This window comes from Globicephala melas, chromosome 21, assembly GCF_963455315.2.
Source record: "Globicephala melas chromosome 21, mGloMel1.2, whole genome shotgun sequence".
Classification (NCBI taxonomy): domain Eukaryota; kingdom Metazoa; phylum Chordata; class Mammalia; order Artiodactyla; family Delphinidae; genus Globicephala; species Globicephala melas.
This window is the reverse complement of record NC_083334.1, coordinates 24,120,768-24,139,652: the sequence shown is the minus strand read 5'-3', so window position 1 is coordinate 24,139,652 and position 18,885 is coordinate 24,120,768. Positions and strand designations below refer to the sequence as shown.

General features: G+C 36.8%; 1 long non-coding RNA gene across 1 annotated transcript in view; it reads left to right on the top strand.

Moving 5' to 3' along the window:
• Window positions 1-16,884, top strand: part of LOC132594385 (uncharacterized) — a 78,601-nt gene extending 61,717 nt beyond the window's left edge. Inside the window, exons 2-3 of the long non-coding RNA XR_009560530.1 lie at window positions 8,368-8,528; window positions 16,836-16,884. This is a non-coding gene — a long non-coding RNA (uncharacterized lncRNA). The remainder of the gene's footprint in view (window positions 1-8,367; window positions 8,529-16,835) is intronic.
• The last annotated feature ends 2,001 nt before the right edge of the window (window positions 16,885-18,885 follow it).

Here is an 18,885-nt window from a genome sequence, read left to right as displayed (position 1 = left end):
TGTATCCAGTATTGATGCAGTTAAAGTGACTATAAGCAATTGTCTCTTAATGCATATTTTTCATGTTGCTACTCTAGAATTTTCATTCACCTACTATAATTTACTAACATCTTACTTAATGAAAGACTAAATGTTGTTCAACCAAATTGGGAACAAGGGAAGGATGTCTGCTTCCAGCACTTCTACTCCAATCTACTGCAGCTCTAAGCCACTGCAATACGGCAACAAAGGGAAATAAAAAGGCATACAGATTGGAAACAAAGAAGTAAAACTTTTGTATTCATGGACAATATGATCATGAACATAGAAAATTCTAAGGCATTTACTGAGAAAACCCACTATGACTAATTAGTGAGTTTGTTAGCAAAGGGTCAGAATACAAGACCAATCTACAAAATCAATAACTGTACTTCTATATACTAGCAATAAATATTCTAAACAAGAACTTAAGTATACCATTTAAAAGAGCATCAAAAATGCATCAAATACTTAAGGACAAATGTGTTCAAATGTGTTTAGGGCTTGTACACTGAAAACTATAAAATATTGCTAACTGAAATTAAAGAAGACTTAAATAAATAGAGAGGTATAACATATCTGGATGTGGATTCAAGATTGTTAATATATCCATTCTCCCTAAATTTATCTATAGATACAACAAAATCCCAGTTAAAGACAGTAGGGATTTTTTTTAGTAGAAGTTCATAAGAAAATGTTAAAATTTATCATTCGTGGTGGATGCTATGAAGTACCACCCATACTCCCTTTCAGAAATAAAGGAATTCTGCTCTTTAGCCACCGGTAGTGCCAACTGTAAACAGTCCTCAGAGGCCAGTCCCATTTGGGATTGGCTAAGCAAAAGAAAACTGTTTCAGCAAGGCCACAGCCCCTACCCAGGGCTGCCTGTATTCAGCAACTGATAGACATAGAGGTTTAAGGGCCTGGCCTTCTTATTCCAACTCAAGACCACTTGAAAGTGATTCCATCTTCCAAATTCCTTGCAACCTCAGTTAAAACATTCCATTGTAACTGCACTGCAGGTTACTTCTCTCTCTGACAAACCCTGTTTCTTTCTCTTCCTTTCCATAAGTGTTGAACCCCGAAGCATTCCCTAATAAGCCTCCTGCATGCTCATTTCTATTTTAGAGTCTGCTTCCTGAGGAATCCCACCTGTGACAGAGTCAAGGTATAGGAGTCACATGAACCCAGGGTCCAATTCATCACAAGCAATGACTGCCTAAAATTAGAGTGGTCCAAAAATAGAACACTCTGCTCTGAAAAAAGCAGTCATATTCTTAGCATGGAAAGATCTCAAAATGATTGTAAGACAGGTTGTAGAGAACTTCTGATTTAGTAAAAGATTTAAATATATAACTAAAAACCTCTTCCGATTTAAAAAGCCTTCAGTTCATTATATCTCAACGAGTTTTTTGACCTGGGACAAATCATTTGTCCACTTGAAGCTGTTTCCTTTTTGGGAAAATAACGGTGTTAGATGAACACTGAAGCCGCTGGTTGCCTCCTGTGATTTTACAATTCATAATGTATTTTTATAACAAGTTTTTAAGAAGGGGAGGGCTAGTATGATCCCAGTTTCACAGAAAATGAAGAGCAGGCATGAAAGATTTAGACTCATGGCTACTATAGCATAAAGAGAATGCAGACCACTCTCCGCTAAATTGCTGATTTTCTTTGAGAAGCTCCAAGTTCCTCCAAAAAGTGTGTTTACTTATCATAATTGATTCTAGTTTAATTACTTCCTTAAAGTCACCAAACTTACTCATAACTTATTCTCTTTAAATATCATGCCAACACCTTATCCTCAAGCCAACTGATATATGAAAACATCAATTTGTTTGCTGAAAAGTTTTCTGGTGCGCAGCTAGAAAGTTCAGGAAGTCTTTTATTTCCTTATATTGAGAAGAACCATATACTTACCAAAAGAGAAAGGAAGACACACACACACACACACACACACACACACACACACACACACTTTCTCATTACTTTTTAATCCAAAGTCCTTAAAGTCAATGATGCTGGTAACAGGATATTACACTAATGATAATATTAGCATTAGATAATATTAATATTTTTGAAAAGTGCTTTATAGTTTATAAATAACTTTCATGTGCATTCCTATATTTACAAGTAGAGAAGTAAAGCCCAAAAAGTAGTAGTAATAATTATTATTATGGCCACTAAGGAAAGAATACAAGAATTAAATTACCCTATAGCATAAAATATTCAGATGAGGCAATGGAAATAGTGCCGGTCACATGGAATATTATCTAATATCTTTCTCTGAAGGATTTTTTAAATTGGAAGAGAAAAGAGTCACGTGTGACAGTGAGGATCTGAGGTGGGTATATATGGAGGCAAACACCCACTGAACAATCTATTAAGTTTCCTAGAATAGAATCACACACCCACCAACACTTCACAGATTATTTAAATGTTGATATGTCAGAGGATCAGCCCAGAAAAGGTTTTGTGAATTTTTCTCACTAGACCATCGAATACAATAAGAATCCCCTATTAAATTCCAGGGATGTTTTGTAAAGCACACCAACAAAGTAGCCAATATTGCAGCTTTCTTTAACCAGCCTTCCAGATCATCACACGGCATCTTTGTATTTGAGCCTCAGCAGCAAATTCCTCTGGGATCATTAGTAAACGTCTCTCATCAATTTCAATTATTTAGGGATATATTCAGAAGACAATAAAATGCAAACAAATCACATCTCATACTTTAAAAACACTGCTTGGGGGCTCCCCTGGTGGCGCAGTGGTTGAGAGTCCGCCTGCCGATGCAGGGGACACGGGTTCGTGCCCCAGTCCAGGAAGATCCCACATGCCGTGGAGCGGCTGGGCCCGTGAGCCATGGCCACTGAGCCTGCGCGTCCGGAGCCTGTGCTCCACAAGGGGAGAGGCCACAACAGTGAGACGCCTGCGTACCGAGAAAAAAAAAAAACAAACACTGCTTGGATATGTCTACCTTCTCTGAAAAAATATTTTTATTGTTTTGCATCTTCATTTGGTTGAATGACAGAAAACATTCCAAATGGCGAATGAATGAGAAAATTGTCCAACACCTATCCTCCATTTCAATATTCTCCGAGACTAAAAATACACAGATACAGCCCTAGATTTACTTTTCTAGAATGTGAAAACATAGGATGAAAATACAGAATGCCTAAGCATAACTAAAAACGATAGCCCAAAGCAGCTGCTAGCTGATTAATGTTAATTCTGGCTACCACCCTTATGTTTTGTGAGTTGTGGTTTAGAAACAGAAGCAAAGCCCCAAACAAAACAATACACGTAGGATGTTAAAGAGGCTACTGAATTTTGCTATTTTTGTTTAAGGAAAACTATCTTAGGGGGTGAAGGGTAATCCGAGCTCAGGATGGTGGGCTGAGGGCAGCGCGCTGCCTCCGCTCCTGGCACAAATCCCTTTACAAGCCAGGAAACAAAATAAATGAATTCATCTCAACAGTAGAAAACAAAGGAGACACTATAAGGACTCCAGAAAGTAGAGGATTGGATTGAAGGAGGAGACCACAGCCTAAGATGCAACTAAGAGAGGGAAGCTGCACAGAGCAGGGGAAGCACGGTTGCCCCCACGTCTGAGGTTGGCGGACGGCAGGAGCAGGAGAGGGTCCAGAACACACACATCTTCCCTCTCGGCCCTGCTCTCCTGAACCTGCCCAAGGGCCAGGCAAGAGAAACAAGAAACTCCCCCTTCAGGTAAGGGAGAGCGGGCGGAGAGACAGGATGCTGTTCCAGGCAACTCTCGACACCCAGGAGAATAGTGAGCCCTGGACACAGAGTTCTATCTACTTATGATCTCACTCAAAAACTGGTCCTCACTCTGCTGTACAGCAAGAGACTAACACAACATTGTAAAGCAACTATACTCCAATAAAAATTAATTAAAAAAAAAAAACAAACTGGTCCTGCTTCTCCCGTCAAGCAGGCTGCAAAACCAGATACAGCATTCTCTGAGTTTAAGAGAGAATTTCAGTTACAAAGATGTGCAAGACTCATCAAATATTTAGAGAAAGCCAACACCATGAAAGTGCAATAGAAAATTCAAAAAAGAGAAGAAATTTACATGCAAAGAAAATTGATAGTGTGAGCAGGCCAGGACTTCTGATCATTATAGATAATATTCCAACAAAAGATTCAAGAGAATATTTCATCCTAAAATAAAATCAACAAGAGGTTGAGGAGATTGAAATTTTGCCTACAGAAATAAAAACTAACCAGATGAATAAATACAGGATATCCAACTTACAGAAGTTACAGGAGAAGAGAAAAAGATTGACATTATTTACTGCTTGCAAATGCTGTCTGAAATGATTACTAGAGGATGCAAAGAGTGGGAGATGGGGAGAGAGGGGAAAGAAAGAAAAGGAAAAGGAAAGATTAAAAATACATGAAGAGGGCTTCCCTGGTGGCGCAGTGGTTGAGAGTCCGCCTGCCGATGCAGGGGACACGGGTTCGTGCCCCGGTCCGGGAAGATCCCACATGCCGCGGAGCGGCTGGGCCCGTGAGCCATGGCCGCTGAGCCTGCGCGTCCGGAGCCTGTGCTCCGCAAGGGGAGAGGCCACAGCAGTGAGAGGCCCGTGTACAGCAAAAAAAAAAAAAAAAAAAAAATACATGAAGAAAAAGTGGAATTCAAAGAGTAATGATGAACAATAACAACAACAAAAGAACATTTAGAGTTGTCTCAACATGTTAACAGAACAATAAAACCACAGCAACTATCAAACTAAAATTCCAAACTATATAAAAATGACAAATGCATAGAGGTACCTGTCTAAATAATGGGGAAGATTGCAACTCTGAATAATTAAATACATGTTTGTACAAGAGAAATACAGACATAATTACTCAGAATTATCTTCCAAACAGAGTGAGGAAAAAAAAAATTAATGTAAAAGGCTGGAAAGGAGGTAAAAAGAGAAATATATAGCAAGTGAGGTAATTAGAAAACAAAATAAAATTTCCAGAAAAAGTTAAATGAATTGTTAGTTATACTACATATGCCAGGGGGTTAAACGCATCTATTAAAAGAGATAGCAACTCACAGATTAGGTTAAAAAAAAAAAACAAAAAACACCTTTTTTATAAACTGTCTATAGAGACATCCTTAAATGTCCTAAAACTGAAAGCACACATGAAAATCTAAAATAACAATGTGGAAAAATACACATTAGGCAAATTACAGAAGAATATAAGACAAAGGAAAAATTAATGTGAAAATATTAAATGATTCCTTAAAAAAAGGAGGACTCCAGTAAGAAGCTACAATAGTTATAAATCTATAAATAGTTAATAAAATAGCTTTGAAATGTATATAATGAAAAACTATAAATACAAAGAGATATGAACAATAAAAAATCTTAAAGGAAGATGCTAACAAAGCTGTCTCAAAATCTGATAAAACAAGGAGTCAAAACAATTAATTAGAACGAATAAAACATTACACATGAAATTCAAACTCTATACACTTTTTTTCAAACACATTGACAAAGTTTACCATGTATTATTAAGCCACAAAGGAAATTTCAACAAATTCTCAAAAGTGGAAATCATGGCAACCACCAAGGATAATGCAAAAAAAAACAAAACAGAAATTAATAACCTTAACAAAAAATGTTAGCACAGCCCTCCCACTGAAAAAATTATTAAATAACTGGAATTGTTAATCACATTCAAAATTATTCTTAGGTCAAGGGGGAAACAAAATGAAAATTACAAACTGTACAGAAGTATTGAAGAGTGTGAGAATGAGAACATGAGGCTACACCCACAGTGTTACATCAAAGCAGTATTTTAAAAAAGAGAGACCGAAAATTGTTGAACTAAGCTTTCAACTAGATTTTAACTCTCAGAAAATTAGGGCAGAAATAATTGAGGTTAAAAAAGAGATTAATGAGATTAGAAAATAAGAAAAGTTTAGCAATAAAACCAAAAGGTGATTTTTGGAAAGATCAACCATTTAAAAAACTTTGGGATGTATAATTTCAAAAAAGAGATAAAATATAAATTAACAATGTTGTGAACAAAAGTAGAAATACAGGTAATGACTTTAAACTTTTATAAAAAATACTATATTACTTATCTAGATGAAAATAGACACTTTTAAGAAAACTAAAATTTTCAAAATTGGCTCCACAAAAAATAGAAAATATAGATTTAGAATAAATTGAAACGTCAGCTGAAGAACTATCTTAAAAATTGTACAAGATCCAGATGGATTTACAGATAAATTTCATAAACTTTCAAGAAACAGATAATTCCAATTTATACCAATTATTTCAAAACATACAGTAAGTGAAAGAAGCCAATCGGAAAAGGCTACAGACTGTGTGATTCCAACTAAATGACATTCTCGAAAAGGCAAAACTATGGAGACAGTAAAAATCAGTGGTTTCCAGGGGTTAAGGCATGGGGTAGGAATAAAGAGGCAGAACACAGAAGATTTTAAGGACAATAAAAATACTTTGTGTGATACCGTAATGATGGATACATGTCATTATACATTTGTCCAAACCCATGGAATATACAACACCGAGAAGGAACCCTAAGGTACACTATGGACTTTGGGTAATTATGATGTGTCAATGTAGGTTCATCAATGATGACAAAGGTACAGTTCTGGTGGGGATGTTGATAACAGGGGAATCTATGCATATGTGGGCATGGGAGTATATAGGAAATCTCTGTACCTTCCCCTCAATTTTCCTATGAACCTTAAACTGATCTAAAAAAGTAATGTCAATAAAATTTAATTAATTTAAAAGTACATAATATGCTTCCTAGCTCATTCCTCAAAGATCACATAACACTAATATCAAAACCAGTAAAAGAGGGGCTTCCCTGGTGGCGCAGTGGTTGGGAGTCCGCCTGCCGATGCAGGGGACACGGGTTTGTGCCCCAGTACGGGAGGATCCCACATACCACGGAGCGGCTGGGCCCGTGAGCCATGGCTGCTGGGCCTGCGCGTCCGGAGCCTGTGCTCTGTCTGCAACGGGAGAGGCCACAGCAGTGAGAGGCCCGCGTACCGCAAAAAAGAAAAAAAAAAAAAAAAAAAGAAAACAGTAAAAGATAGTATCAGAAAAGGCAACTACGGGTCATTTTCACTGACAAACATATAAATTTGTAGCTTAGCTTACTCAATACTGAAGTATATTAAAATAATAATGTATTATAAAATATATATAATAATTTTACATAAACTATATCTCACTATGCTCCGGGAACCTGAATGACTATAGAGTCATTTAGTGAGGGTCCACTTAAGATACAGAATAGAAACCGCAACAGTCATTTTTAGAGATATTTAATATAAAGAACTGTTAACCAGCCAGATATTGAAGAACTGAAAAGACAAAAAGGAATACTAAAATATCATGGGATAGGAAGCTGTAGGAATCACCTACCACCCTTAGGGCAAAGAGAACAGACACAAGGTTAGAATTATTATAATTTAGAAGCTGAGCTACTTCTCAGAGCTGGGGCCCAGATCTCTCAGGATGGGTGCTTGCCAGCTGGTGCTGGTATTGAAGTACAGTAAAACTAGTTCTAGGAACGTTGTCAGAACTACAAACTGGACCCAACTGTTGCTATTGAAACACGCTATCATTGCTGGGATGGAAAATAAATGCTGAGATGTCACTGAAAGGAGCAGGAAGCAAACAGGAGAAACTGTGTTCCTTCTCCCTCCTTCAGCCTTCTAGTCTGCCTCTAGCATCTCCTAATTAGGAGAGCTTAACAGGTAGTCGGCTGGCACAAGAGAAATGTGGTTTACAGAGTCCTGGGCCTGGCATCACAGACAGAGGACACAAGTGTGGGACTGAAAGTAAGGCAATAGTTTAATGCCAGCCTATGTACATCTGTACATACACTGAAGGTCCCACTGTATTTCCCATAGCCTGGATTTCCCCTTTATGCCCAAATCAAAGAGGTTTTATTTGTTTTATTGCTCTTTATCATTATACACTAAAACATTAAGGAATAAGAACAATAGCCTAATTGAGATAACTTTGATAGTTATAGTCTATATAAATATTTTTATAAAACTCAGAATTTGAACTGTAGTTTTCTTCACTTATACTGCATACCTTGATTTGATTACATTTATTTTAATTTCACCCTTCAATGGTTCAGTTATTCAAATAATTCATGCAAGCGTTTCTTAAAAAACTCATTTTTAATAAGGTCTTTTTGTGTGTTTAAACCAGGCAAGTGGTTTAGTTCAAACTGTATTTACATTAACATACTCTTGAGGGGCTTTTTGAGAATTGTGTGACTTTTTTAACTAGTTGGTGTGTTTTTCCTTTTTCTCCTGTTTAGCTAGTTCCTTGGAATGTGGAGAAGTAACGTCCCTGGATAGAGAGGAAAGCAGAGTGACTGGAGATTCTGATTCACAGTGGAGTTAAGTCTGCTTATCCAGTGGCCTCTGAGCTTTCCTTCTGCACCTACAGGAACCTGCTTCTAACACTTGGCCAGACAAGGTAACTCTCTATCATTCAGTCACTCTCCGTTGTGCAATAAACTCAATCTCATCCCACTTTCATCCTCCCCATTACTATTCCTCACTTTGCCTCCCTCTTTCTGTGCCCACTGAGATGGTGGCTATAAACTACAATTATCACTGTAGCATTAAAAAAAAAAAAGAATGCTGAACCAAAATATTTGTAGTCTTTCTTCAACTCTCATCTCCTTTGAATTATCTCCTTCCTCTGCTGCCATTTACAGCAAAGTTTATCTACAGAACTGTCTCCATAAACTTTTCAATCTTTCTCCTCATATTTATTGTTTGTCTTAAAATTTATATTATTATGAAATAGTTTGTATTTGAAAAGAATGCATGTTTCACTGAGGAAAACATACAAATGGCCAATAAACCCATGAAAAGATGCTCAACATCCTTAGCAAGCAGAGAAATGCAAATCAAAACCACGGTGAGATACCACTTCACATCTACGAGGATGGCCATAATCAAAACAACAGATAACAACAAGTGTCCGTGAGGATGTGGAGAGATTGAAATCCTGCTGGTGGGAATAGAAAACGCTGTAGCCACTTTTAAAAAATAGTCTAGCAGTTCCTCAGAATAAACGTAGAGTTACCAAATGTTCTAGTAATTCTAGTCCTAGTTATAGACAAAACAGAAATGAAAGTATATGTCCACACAGTGATGTACAAAACTTGTACATCAATGTATATAGCAGCCAAATTAACAGCCAAAAAATGGAAACAATCAGACCTTTATCAAGTGATGAATGGAAGAAGGTGGCAGAGTAGAAGGACACGCTCTCACTCCCTCTTGCGAGAGCACCAGAATCACAACTAACTGCTGAACAATCATTGACAGGAAGACACTGGAACTCACCAAAAAAGATACCCCACATCCAAAGACAAAGGAAAAGCTGCAATAAGATGGCAGGAGGGGCACAATCACAATAAAATCATATCCCATAACTGCTGGGTGGGTGACTCACAAACTGGAGAACACTTATACCACAGAAGTCCACCCAGTGGAGTGAAGGTTCTGAGCCCCACGTCAGGCTTCCCAACATGGGGGTCCAATAACGGGAGGAGGAATTCCCAGAGAATCAGATTTTGAAGCCTAGTGGGATTTCATTGCAGGACTTCGGCAGGACTGGAGGAAACAGAGACTCCACTCTTGGAGGGCACACACAAAGTAGTGTGCGCAACGGGACCCAGGGGAAGGAGCAGTGACCCCATAGGAGACTGAACCAGACCTACCTGCTAGTGTTGGAGGTTCTCCTGCAGAGGCAGGGGGTGGCTCTGTCTCACCGTCAGGACAAGGACACTGGCAACAGAATTTCTGGGAAGTACTCCTTGGCGTGAGCCCTCCCAGAGTCTGACATTAGCCCCACCAAAGAGCCTGTATACTCCAGTGCTGGGTTGCCTCAGGCCAAACAACCAACAGGGAGAGAACTCAGCCTCACCCATCAGCAGACAAGCAGATTAAAGTTTTACTGAGCTTTGCCCACCAGAGCAACACCCAGCTCTACCCACCACCAGTCCTTCCCATCAGGAAGCTTTCAGACAGCAGAAGCAAGAAGAACTACAATCCTGCAGCCTGTGGAATGAAAACCACATTCACAGAAAGATATACAAAATGAAAAGGCAGAGGGCTATGTACCAGATGAAGGAACAAGATAAAACCCCAGAAAAACAATTAAATGAAGTGGAGATAGGCAACTTTTCAGAAAAAGAATTCAGAATAATGACAGTGAAGGTGATCCAGGACCTTGGAAAAAGAATGGAGGCAAAGATCAAGAAGATGCAAGGGGCTTCCCTGGTGGCGCAGTGGTTGAGAGTCCGCCTGCCGATGCAGGGGACATGGGTTCGTGCCCCGGTCTGGGAAGATCCCACGTGCCGTGGAGCGGCTGGGCCCGTGAGCCATGGCTGCTGTGCTCCGCAACGGGAGAGGCCACAACAGTGAGAGGCCAGTGCAACACACACACAAAAAAAACAAAGATGCAAGAAATCTTTAACAAAGATCTAGAAGAATTAAAGAACAAACAAACAGAGATGAGCAATACAATAACTGAAATGAAAAATACACTAGAAGGAATCAATAGCAGAATAACTGAGACAGAAGAATGGATAAGTGACCTGGAAAACAGAATAGGGGAATTCACTACCACGAAACAGAATAAAGAAAAAAGAATGAAAAGAAATGAAGGCAGCCTAAGAGACCTCTGGGACAACAGTAAATGCAACAACATTCTCATTATAGTGGTCCCAGAGGAGAAGAGAGAGAGAAAGGACCCGAGAAAATATTTGAAGAGATTATAGTCGAAAACTTCCCTAACATAGGAAAGGAAACAGCCACCCAAGTCCAGGAAGTGAAGGGAGTCCCAGGCAGGATAAACCCAAGGAGAAACATGCCAAGACACACAGTAATCAAATTGACAAAAATTAAAGAGAAAGAAAACTGATTAAAAGCAACAAGGGAAAAATGACAAATAACATACAAGAGAACTCCCATAAAGTTAATAGCTGATTTCTCAGCAGAAACTCTATTAGCCAGAAGGGAGTAGCATGATATATTTAAGGTGATGAAAGGCAAGAACCTACAACCAAGATTATTCTACCCAGCAAGGATCTCATTCAGATTCAACGGAGAAATCAAAAGCTTTTCAGACAAGCAAAAGCTAAGAATTCAGCACCACCAAACCAGCTCTACAACAAATGTTAAAGGAACTTCTCTAAGTGGGAAACACAAGAGAAGAAAAGGACCCTCAAAAACAAACCCAAAACAATTAAGAAAATGGTAATAGGAACATACATATCGATAATTACCTTAAATGTGAATGGATTAAATGCTCTACTCAAAAGACACAGGCTCGCTGAATGGACACTAAAACAAAACCCGTATATATGCTGTCTACAAGACACCCACTTCAGACCTAGGGACACACACAGACTGAAAGTGAGGGGATGGAAAAAGATATTCCATGCAAATGGAAATCAAAAGAAAGCTGGAGAAGCAATACTCATATCAGATAAAATAGACTTTAAAATAATGAATGTTACAAGAGACAAGGAAGGGCACTACATAATGATCAAAGGATCAATCCAAGAAGAAGATATAACAATTATAAATATATATGCACCCAACATAGGAGCACCGCAATACATAAGGCAAATGCTAACAGCCATAAAAGAGGAAATCAACAGTAACACAATAATAGTGGGGGACTTTAACACCTCACTTACACCAATGGACAGATCATCCAGACAGAAAATTAATAAGGAAACACAAGCTTTAAATGACACAACAGACCAGATAGATGTAACTGATATTTATAGGACATTCCACCTGAAAACAGCAGATTATACTTTCTTCTCAAGTGCACACGGAACATTCTCCAGGATAGATCACATCTTGGGTCACAAATCAAGCCTCAGTAAATTTAAGAAAACTGAAATCATATCAAGCATCTTTTCCAACCACAATGCTATGAGATTAGAAATCAATTACAGGGAAAAAACATAAAAAACACTAACACATGGAGGCTAAACAAAACGTTACTAAATAACCAAGAAAGGTTGTTGAAGAAATCAATAAAATACCTAGAGACAAATGACAATGAAAACACAATGATCCAAAACCTATGGGATGCAGCAAAAACAGTTCTAAGAGGGAAGTTTATAGCAATACAATCCTACCTCAAGAAACAAGAAAAATCTCAAGTAAACAATCTAATCTTATACCTAAAGGAACTAGAGAAAGAAGAACAAAGAAAACCCGAAGTCAGTAGAAGGAAAGAAATCATGAAGATCAGAGCAGAAATAAATGAAATAGAAACAAAGAAAACAATAGCAAAGATCAATAAAACTGAAAGCTGGTTCTTGGAGAAGATAACCAAAATTGATAAACCTTCAGCCAGACTGATTAAGAAAAAGAGGGAGAGGACTCAAATCAATAACATTAGAAATGAAACAGAAGAAGTTATAATGGACACTGCAGAAATACAAAGCATCATAAGAGACTACCACAAGCAACTCTATGCCAATAAAATGGAAAACCTGGAAGAAATGGGCAAATTCTTAGAAAACTATAACCTTCCAAGACTGAACCAGGAAGAAATAGAAAACATGAACAAACCAATCACAAGTAATGAAATTGAAACTGTGATTAAAAATCTTCCAACAAACAGAAGTCCAGGACCAGATGGCTTCACAGGTGAATTCTATCAAACATTTAGAGAAGAGCTAACACCCATCCTTCTCAAACTCTTACAAAAAATTGCAGAGGAAGGAATACTCCCAAACTCATTCTATGAGGCCACCATCACCCTGATACCAAAACCAGACAAAGATGCTACAAAGAAAGAAAATTACAGACCAACATCACTGATGAATATACATGCAAATATCCTCAACAAAATAGTAGCAAACAGAATCCAACAACACATTAAAAGGATCATACACCATGATCAAGTGGGATTTATCCCAGGGGTGCAAGGATTCTTCAGTATATGCAAATCAATCAATATGATACACCATATTAACAAACTTAAGAATAAAAACCATATGATCATCTCAACAGATGCAGAAAAGCTTTCAACAAAATTCAGCACCCATTTATGATAAAAACTCTCCAGAAAGTAGGCATGGAGGGAACTTACCTCAACATAATAAAGCCCATATATGACAAATCCACAGCAAACATCATTCTCAATGGTGAAAAACTGAAAGCATTTCCTCTAAGATCAGGAACACGACAAGGATGTCCACTCTCACCGCTATTATTCAACACAGTTTTGGAAGTCCTAGCCACAGCAATCAGAGAAGAAAAAGAAATAAAAGGAATAAAAATTGGAAAAGAAGAAGTAAAACTGTCACTGTTTGCAGATGACATGATTCTATATGTAGAGAATCCTAAAGATGCCACCAGAAAACTACTGGAGTTAATCAATGAATGTGGTAAAGTTGCAGGATACAAAATTAATGCACAGAAATCTGCATTCCTATACACTAATAATGAAAGATCAGAAAGAGAAATTAAGGAAACAATCGCATTCACCATTGCAAGAAAAAGAATAAAATACCGAGGAATAAACCTACCTAAGGAGGTAAAAGACCCGTACTCAGAAAACTATAAAACACTGATGAAAGAAATCAAAGATGACACAAAACGTTGAAGAGATATACCATGTTCTTGGATTGGAAGAATCAATATTGTGAAAATGACTATACTACCCAAAGCAATCTACAGATTCAGTGCAATCCCTATTACATTACCAATGGCATTTTTTACAGAACTAGAATGAAAATCTTAAAATTTATATGGAGACACAAAAGACCCCGAATAGCCAAAGCAATCTTGAGGGAAGAAGACGGAGCTGGACTGACTTCAGACTATACTACAAAGCTACAGTAATCAAGACAATATGGTACTGGCACAAAAACAGAAATATAGATCAATGGAACAAGGTAGAAAGCCCAGAGATAAACTCATGCACCTATGGTCAACTAATCTGTGACAAAGGAGACAAGGATATACAATGGAGAAAAGACAGTCTCTTCAATAAGTGGTGCTGGGAAAACTGGATAGCTACATGTAAAAGAATGAAAATAGAATGCTCCCTATCACCATACACAAAAATACACTCAAAATGGATTAAAGACGTAAATGTAAGAAAGACCAGACACTATAAAACTCTTAGAGAAAACGTATGAAGAACACTCTTTGACATAAATCACAGCAAGATCTTTTTTGACCCACCCCCTAGAGTAATGGAAATAAACAAATAAATAAACAAATGGGACCTAATGAAACTTAAAAGCTTTTACATAGCAAAGGAACTCATAAACAAGACAAAAAGACAACCCTCAGAATGGGAGAAAATATTTGCAAATTAATCAACAAAGGATTAATCTCCAAAATATATAAATAGTTCATGCAGCTCAATATTAAAAAAACAAACAACTCAATCAAAAAAGGGCAGAAGTCCTAAATAGACATTTCTCCAAAGAAGACATACCGATGGCCAGAAGGCACATGAAAAGCTGTTCAACATCACTAACTATTAGAGAAATGCAAATCAAAACTACAATGAGGTATCACCTCACACCGGTCAGAATGGCCATCATCAAAAAATCTGCAAACAACAAATGCTGGAGAGGGTGTGGAGAAAAGGGAACCCTCTTGCACTACTGGTGGGAATGTAAATTGATACAGTCACTATGGAGAACAGTATGGAGGTTCCTTAAAAAACTAAAAATAGAATTACCATATGACCCAGCAATCCCACTACTGGGCACATACCCAGAGAAAACCATAATTCAAAAAGACACATGCACCCCAATGTTCACTGCAGCACTATTTACAATAGCCACGTCATGGAAGCAACCTAAATGCCCATCGACAGACGAATGGATAAAGAAGATGTGGCACATATATACAATGGAATATTACTCAGCCATAAAAAAGGAACGAAATTGGCTCATTTGCAGAGATGTGGATGGACCTAGAGACTGTCATACACAGTGAAGTAAGTCAGACAGAAAAAATCAAATATCGTATATTAACGCATATATATGGAATCTAGAAAAATGGTACAGATGAACTGGTTCGCAAGGCAGAAATAGAGACACAGATGTAGAGAACAAACGTATGGACACCGTGGGGGGAATGTGGGGGGTGGTGGTGGGAAGAATTGGGAGATTGGGATTGACATGTATACACAAACATGTACAAAATAGGTAACTAATAAGAACCTACTGTATTAAGAAAATACATAAAATAAAATTCGAATAAAAAAAAGAATTAAGTACTGATACATATTACAACATGAATGAAACTTGAAAATATTATACTAAATGAAAAGAACCAGACACAAAGACCACATATTATATGGTTCTATTTATACGAAATGTCCCAAACAGGCAAACGTAGAGAGACAGAAAGTAAACTAGTGGTCGCATAGGGTTGGGGGCATTGGAAATAGGAATGGCTGCGAATGAGTATCAGGTTTCTTTTGGGGGTGCTAAAAATGCTCTAAAATACATTGTGGTGATGGTTACACAATTGTGAATAAACTAAAAACCACTGAGTTGTACACTTTAAATGGATGGACTGCATGGTATGTGAATTATATCTCTATGAAGCAGTTTTTTAAAAAGGAATGGAAAAGAATGTATATATGGTCCAAAGATTACCTAGTTTAAGAATTCTACTATTTCTGCCACGTCCTCTGCCTGTCCCTTATTTGTCTTTTTCCACTGAAATGTAGCAGTTATTTATATAATCTATTTTGTTAATGAAAAGTGTTGCAAATTTCTTCTTCCAGTTTGCTGCTATTTTATACATTATTTAAGGTCTCTTTGGATGAACCTAAGGTCTCAATTTTATTGAGTCCAATTTACCAATCTTTTCATTTTGAGATTATGGTATATGTGATTTCTTAAGAAATTCTCTCCAGTCCTGTAAAGTATTCTTAGATATTCATTCTCTAAAAATTTTAAAGTTTTATTTTTCACATTTAAGTTCTAACTAAGCCTAGAATTGAATTTCATATATGGCATGAGATAGAGATTCAATTATCTATTTTGCATATATGTAATCAACATAAAAAAATAATTTCTCACTGATCTGCAATGCCACTCCTCCAAAATGGTTCATTTCCCTAAATGAATAGGTCAGTTTCTAAACTTTCTGTTCTGTTCCATTGATCTATATATACATCCATTTTTAATTATTATAATGTTATAAGCTCTGTGATTTTGTTTCTTCAGGTGTGTTTTGACTATTCTTGGCCCTTTATTCTTCCATAAACATTTTAGAACCAGCTTGTAAATTTGCACAAAAATTAGTGTTTGGGATTGTTATGGAATTGCACTGAAATACATTTTATACATATATAAAATTGAGACCTTCATGTTATTAGCTCCTCCTATCCGTAAACATGATCTATCTCTTCATTTAGTTAGGTCTACTCTATAATCTTCTAGTTAAGTTTTCTAGATTTTCTTCATTGAGGTCTTGTATATCTTTACTTGATATATTATTAGGCCCTTAATTTTTTTTATTGCTCTTGTAAATGGCATCTTTTTTCATATATTTTCTATTTTTCCTTGTGTATAGATATACAGATGGGTTTATATGTTGTCTTTATATCCAATATTGTTGCTAAACCTTCTTGTTAATCTAATAATTCCTCTGTATTTTATTGGGGATTTTCTGCATGGTTAATTATATCATGTATAAATATTTACAAATATGTCTTCCTTTCATATTCCAATACTTTTTCTTTTCTTGTTCTCCTGAAAAGTCTGAGACCTTCAATACAAGACTGAAAAAGGGAAGAGAGGGAGACAGAGAGAAAGAGAGAAAATGCAAGTGGTGAGTATCTGTGTCTTGTTTTGATCTGAAAAGAAGTGTTTCCACTCTTCCTAAGAGTTTTTATCATTAATAAAAGATGGAGAGGTTTTTCTCCATCTACTGAGATAGTTGTATGATTTTTCTTCTTTAATTTTCAAGTGATATATTATGTTTAGTGCTAAATCAACCTTGCCATTTTGATCATGATTTTATACTTTTATGGAGATTTAAACAATAAGTATGTACCTAGTATACTAGTTGTCTTTCTACATTGTGTCTCATAAAACCTCAGAAAACTGAATCAAAGACCTCAATAAGCTAGAGTAATAAGCTAGCTTCTAAATGAGTACCAACTATTAACAACCCTCCATAATTTGCTTAAAAGGAAATCACAAGGAGTTCGGTTATTTTACAGAAATAATATAAATTTATAAATACACGATTTTTGACCAGAAAAATTTGACAAAGACCTTATATTTCTGCATCTGCTCAAGGTCCTTCAGAAGTACCTGCACCTCCCTTTTGCAGGCCATGAGAATCACTGCTCTGGTCACAGTCCACATCCTACCACCTATAATCTATAAATACGTATCTATTTACCTTCTGTTTACTAAAACAAAGTCTATGCATCTCAGATTTTGAATTATTTTGTTCTATATTTCCCAAGATTTTCTCTTTGGAAAATAATTTTATCTTCTTTCTTCAAATTACTACTTAAAATATCTCATTAAGTTTGTCTTCTCTAAAAACCCCATCTGATTCAATCCTTCTAGTCTTTTCATTGAACTATTTTATTCTTCAACTATTGATTTTTTCCAGTCCTCAGTAGTGTATTACCTTTTGATAATGACTATGTGAAATATATAAGGAGCACGATGTTTGACACATAAATTGCCTTGATATGTATTAATCATCTGTTTAAATTCTTCCATTAAATCCCTCCATGAAATCCAAGCTAGTTACATGCTGTTTACGATATCCACACTTCCCTCTACCAAGGAACATATTGTCTTACCTACAATTAATGTTCTGGGATATGTCCAGAGCTACTATTCCTCTCCCCCTTCCACCACTATAAATATGTCATACGCTGTTCTCTTAGGAGTCCCTGCTCTGCAGCCTACTTTTTCTTTTCTATTCATTATTACAGTCTCTATTAGTAAACTGGCCTCTTTCCTAGACTTGATCAGATCCCAGCTGGTTGGACTACAAGCACTTTGTAATCAGGGCCAAGACTTAAGATCAGATAAGGAAGCGTTATTTCTGTCCAAGAAACTTACATTTCAGGTTGCCAATAAATGAGAGATTTGCTGCCAAGTTTTTCTAGAGTAATGTTTTGAATCTTCTACCAAAGAGATACATAATAAAATTAGCATTTGAAAATACTGCACAGTAATCATTTCTATAGGAATTAAAATCAAAGCTCATAAACCAAACAATGAATAGGACCAAATAAGGCCCCTAATAAACATCGTAATAAAAACCCTGAAAGAGACAGAGTTCAAAAGTGTGAACTATTAGCTGAAATAAAAGCAACCCCAAAACCTGATTTTCAAACACTTAGTAAAACTACAGGGCATATGAATCTAGGTCATTTCCTGTGAATGTATACAACGAAAAATAAAGTTTAGAGTGAACAGTAGCATGGAGGCATGTGGAGCAGGAAACCTAATAAACTTTTAAAGAAAACACTTAAAAGAATACTCGTAATTTTTCACCTAAAGATTGACTTTCCTACCTTCCCTTATGATCTCCACTCCTACCTTTTCTCTCAAGAGCCATCAGCCTTTTTGAGGGCGTGCCTTTTGGGTGAATTTTTACCAAGTACCTCACTGACATATAGACATGTATAGGAGATATATATATAGTGGAGTCAGTTTTCTCTACTTAAACTTTACTGACTATGAATTATTCTTATCTACCTCACCACGAACTCAAATTGCATTTTGATGAAGTATGGGCCTCCAATGCTTCTGTTTCAGCAGCTTCCCATCCTGTGA